We start from the raw sequence: 5,380 nt of genomic DNA, 5'->3' as shown, positions 1-5,380 counted from the left end.
AAGTGACAAATGCAATGCATCTTATTTCTACATTTATTACAAAACACATTCCAGTAGCTGGTGCATTGCAAATGTCAATGCTGTGGACTATATTAATTACTTAGATTTCGATCCAACTTAGATGAGTGGCACAGCTAGTAAAAGGCTAAGTGTCTGTGTTTCTGTGTCCGCCCAGTTGCTATATCTTTTGTCATTCCAACAGATGGCACATCACAAACATAAACTCTGCTTTTACTTATCCCATACCAAATAGTATATAGCAGAAGCATATGTATTACATTTGTCATTCCAGCAGATGGCACATCACAAACATAAACTCTGCTTTTACTTATCCCATACCAAATAGTATATAACAGAGGCATATGTATTACATTTGTCATTCCAACAGATGGCACATCATGAACATTTGTAGTAATGCATTTATGGATCCCTGTGACTTAAACAACAATATAATGAAATATAATGAGAATTTTTTCTTTAAAATGAATCTGTATTTTGAGATGGAGGTTACTTGCAGATATATATTGACAACTATCAAGTGCATTTTTCCTTTTTTTTTGTTTTGTGTTTAAACTGACAGGGAGATGTACAGAGAACATACAGTAATTATGTGTTTATTAAAATATGGTTGTATATTAGTATACTTCAGTTACTCCTGTGTAAATGTTTGATGTGGTTTTACTGTGGAATAAATTGAAAATGATTGATAAATACAAAATTAATCAGCAGCAGGACACTGCAGAAGATTCCTTCAAATTGGAATTTAGCAGATTGCTATTTTATAGGCCAATGGATGATCTGATTCCTCATCCTTTAATGTAATATTGCTCTTACTATCATAATCCTACTATCATATTAATAACTGTTTGCATTGTTCGTGTGCTGTGGACTTGCTGAGGCACCCCGTGATTTTCACTGGGGCTAGTTATTTCTGGGGGCACACCTCCCTCGGGCACCTTTATTTTTAAGAGTGTAGAACCAAACATAAAGCTGTCCATTAAGCTCCTATGCATATCTTTGTGGATGTGGTGTTCAACCCACCGTGGTGGGCACATGTCACTCCTTTCTTCAGGTCACTACACTGTCATCCTGTTTTAAGTTCAAATTGCTTGCCTGCAGATGACCTTCTTAAAAAGTGCCAAAGTGCTTCTGTAGAGCAATGCCATTGGAGAACCATTTTTGGTCCCCAAAAGACCCAACCATATGAAAGTTCCAGAAAGAATCTTTATTTCGATGTGTAACATGCTCTGCACAGTAAATATATGAATAGAAGATAACAAATGTGTGGAATACCAATGGCTCCTGATGTTGGGAGGAATCTCGCTGCATTCTTACAGAAACGCGGGCTACAGTACGTTCAGGTTTTCTTAATCTGTTAGTGTCCTGCTAGGCTGTCTACCATACATTAGGGATTGCCCCCATAAACGCATATTAGGAAGTTTTTCAATGCGCAAAGAACGAACTTCATATGCAGTGGACGCTTCCCAGAATGAAATGGTGATTTGTCAAGCAAGAGTTCAACAAGGAACCACACAACCCAGTAAAGAGCCATAAAATGTCATGAAAGATCCAGGATGTTTAAGAGTGAAGTCAGCGGGTCTGAATCTGTGTACATGGCGGCACTTCCGAGGTTCAATTTTTCTTCTCGACCCCTTAGGTCTGCTGTTGAATGGCATCTGGAGATGCCACCTCAGTTTGTGGCATCAAATCTCAACTCACACTCTTTTTATGTGCAGCCCCCGTCAGTGTGTTTAAGATGCATTTTAAGACTCTTTTGTTAAGTGAATTTCTGTCTACCTGATATCGACTGTCAGGTTTTGATATCCTAGGAATTATAAGTCGCGCGTATTTTGTTTTGCGCTCTTCTATTGGTCGTTTTTGTACCCTTGTCCTGTCACACTTGTTCCCAAAGAATCTCTCATAACTGATGTTTACTCGATTAGGTTGACCTTTTTTGTAAGTCGCTTCGAATAAAAGAGTCTGCTAAGCAAATAAATGTAAAAATATAGCAATAGCTTCCACCCCACTCTCACACACGCACAATCACGGGGAGAGCCTTCAAAACTGCACACGCAGAGCGAGCGGGCGTGAGATCCAAACCTTAAACGCTTCCCACTGCGCTACCGTAAGTGCTGCCCTCTACATGACAAACGGAAAATATCAATCTGAGTCTGTCACCGCGCCGTGTCCCGTCCAGTTTTCCTTTCTGCTTCGCGCTTTGCTTTTGCAGAACAGGCTCCGCCCCACCCCATACTCCTAAACCCCCCACGCGACAATGCATTCGGGAACAACGAATAAATGAATGAATGCCCTTTTCGGTCGCGTTCAAATTGTGCAGGCTTGAAGAGCGAAAACGTAAAACAAGCTGAAGTCATTGTAAGTAACGCTAGGGGGCGTCTCTCCCAAATGAATTCCAGTACCAGCTCGGGCATTACGTGTGGATATGTAATCATCTGCGTGGATCTTGGAAATAAAGAGTTGTAGCCGTTGCGATTGTATATTATTCATTTAGCGAGTATTTAAACGAATACCTAAATTCCACGCCCGCCACACGCTGTCTCCGGCGACCTGTAATCGATTACCGAGCTCGCACGACTGGCTTTTGTCGCGCTTGATCCGTTTCTCGGCGTTTGACCGTTCACCCAGTAGATCCTTCTTGTCTTCCCGACTGCCAGCCTTAGCCAGCTTGCCAGTCTTTGAGCCGAAGATGGAGGAAGTAAGAGCAGGATTAACTAGAGCTGCAGATCCTTTAACGTGAAAGAAAGAGGAGGAGGAGGAGGGGAGAATCGAGAGGCTGCTAAACGAGGAAAAATGCATAATTAAGAGTGATGAAGTTTTTGCTTTTATCCCCTTAAAGCAACAGGTAATGGCTGGTGCTTAAATAGAAATCGCACTTGGCCTCTTAATAATAAAAAATAACGTTATAAATAAACTAAGATAAAGAAAAATCAGCAGTCTGTTAGTATTCCAACTTGAACTGGACGCAGTACTTCACACATTCCGCTTCTGCAACGCATCGGCTCTCCGATCACTTGTTGATAACCGCAGACAGACAGAAGCTGGACAGACACACGAACGTTAAGTGACACAAAGTGCTCCACTCGACCCAGCCGTGACATTATAGACAAGACAGCTAGCGGCGCGCGTTACTTTGGGCTGGAAAGGGCACGGACGGAAGGACGGATGAACGAAACGTACAAGTGATCGGCGGCGCGCGGGGATGCAGGTACAGGTGTAGACAGAACAACTTCGTGTAGCCACCTAATTATGGTGACAGGTGAGTGCAACATTTGTCTCTCATTCATTCCTTCTTTGCCAGAGGCGAAAACGTTTTAAACGCATTTCTTTCAGTTTGTAATATATAGGCTGTTCCCTCTCCTCTCTCTCTTTTTTCCTTTGGCTGATTCCTTAGGAACCGGTGGATCAAGTTTTTTTTTTCTTTTAGTTAATCGCCCTGTTATGTATCGCAGCCACTGACCTTCTTTTTTCCATTTTTCCCCCTTCGCCGTACCTAACATTCCTATTCACTTTCTCCATTTTTTTCTTGCTCCGCTTAAATTTTTAAAAATGCACCTGCATTTGTTTGTGTGCGCGTTTACCTGGACAAAGCTGCCGCTCGCGACTTGTGTGTTGGCTGGGGGTCTGCAGCCGAAAAGGAAATGCTGACAAGATTTGGATGGAGGAGCCGATTTTTTTTTCCCCCTCATATTGCCGAGCTTAATCATTTAGGTGGTTCAACGTGTCTTCCTGTTCTTACTGACGCACGCCTTACATTCGCTCATTTTTAAACGAGTTAACTTGTAAGGTTTTTAAAGAAGGGGGGAAAAAAGTCAAAACGGCGGTGACAGTCGTCAGGCAGACCTATCACACGAGGGGGAACCGAGGAGACCACATAACCCTGTTTTGAAGAAACTTTCGCGTTTTTTATTTATGAGGATGTACTGACTGTCCTGTTGAGTGACGGTGATTATTGTAAGACATCGTCGGAGGAACTGAGCCGTTCTAAAAGTGGACTTTAAAAAACAAAACGCTTTCAAGGAAAAGCAAGTTACAGAGCGAAGCGACATTAGAAGGAAGCCCACCTTGAACCAGGGAAGCGACAATTAGACTTTCTCCGATTCTAAGAAAAGTAAGTAAGGAAAAAGATGAGAAGCAAACAGCTTTACTCTTCACTTTTAGGGACAGAAACGGTCCATCAACTGGAGATTTAACTTTGCACTTTTAGACTCCTATTTTGTATTATTAATAATATATTATTATTATTATTATTATTATTATTATTATTTTTCAGCCTTTAGGAAATAATTCTCAAACTTTTGCACCTTTGGTACTCATTGATACCTTGGAAAACTCGTGTATATTCCACCAACTGGAAATTTTACTTTGCTCTTTTAGATCTATCTATCTATCTATCTATCTATCTATCTATCTATCTATCTATCTATCTATCTATCTATCTATCTATCTATCATATAGTGCCTTTCATATTATCTATCTGTATCTATCAATTATTTAGCATCTATCTATCCATTTACCTATCTATCTATCATATAGTGCCTTTCATATTACCTATATATCCGTCTGTCAAACATTCTCTATCATATAGTGCCTTTCATATCTATCTATCTATCTATCTATCTATCTATCTATCTATCTATCTATCTATCTATCTATCTATCTATCTATCTATCTATCTATCTATTATATAGTACCTTTCATATTATCTATCTATCTATCTATCTATCTATCTATCTATCTATCTATCTATCTATCTATCTATCTATCTATCTATCTATCATATAGTGCCTTTCATATTACCTATATATCCATCTGTCAAACATTCTCTATCATATAGTGCCTTTCATATCTATCTATCTATATATCTATCTATCTATCTATCATATAGTGCCTTTCATATTACCTATATATCCATCTGTCAAACATTCTCTATCATATAGTGCCTTTCATATCTATCTATCTATCTATCTATCTATCTATCTATCTATCTATCTATCTATCTATCTATCTATCTATCTATCTATCTATCTATCTATCTATCTATCTATCATTGTTCTTTGTATATTTTCATTCAGCCTTTAAGAATAATCTCTCAAACTTAACTCATTGATAATGAAGAAGAACTGTTTTCTAAAAATGCTCACTGGTAACGTTATGAGTTTTTGACCTCAAATAGATTTTACTCAGCAAACCACAAAGAAGGAGGCTGACTTTTTTTTTAATGACATTAAACTAATCATTTAGCGTCTTTACAGCATTTAATAATGGATGCCTCGCTGTTTGTAGACTGTCACTAGCAAAGATTTGGAAAACATGCAGAAGAGTGTCGAGATAGCACCGGCGTAACGAGAGGAGGTTGCGA

At 39.3% G+C, this 5,380-nt stretch overlaps 1 protein-coding gene across 4 annotated transcripts in view; it reads left to right on the top strand.

Moving 5' to 3' along the window:
- Positions 1–2,308: 2,308 nt before the first annotated feature.
- The window catches only part of ikzf2 (IKAROS family zinc finger 2), a 160,638-nt gene continuing 157,566 nt past the window's right edge, over positions 2,309–5,380 (top strand). Inside the window, exon 1 of one of the 4 annotated variants that reach the window (XM_028808004.2) lies at positions 2,309–2,376. The gene's annotated coding sequence lies outside the window, so the exon portion shown is untranslated. The other 3 variants (XM_028808003.2, XM_051930318.1, XM_051930317.1) reach the window with 3 other exon arrangements.

The sequence above is a fragment of the Erpetoichthys calabaricus genome, chromosome 8 (genome assembly GCF_900747795.2).
Source record: "Erpetoichthys calabaricus chromosome 8, fErpCal1.3, whole genome shotgun sequence".
In the NCBI taxonomy this organism is placed as follows: domain Eukaryota; kingdom Metazoa; phylum Chordata; class Cladistia; order Polypteriformes; family Polypteridae; genus Erpetoichthys; species Erpetoichthys calabaricus.
The sequence above is the reverse complement of the archived record's forward strand: the minus strand, read 5'-3'. Positions and strand labels throughout refer to the sequence as shown.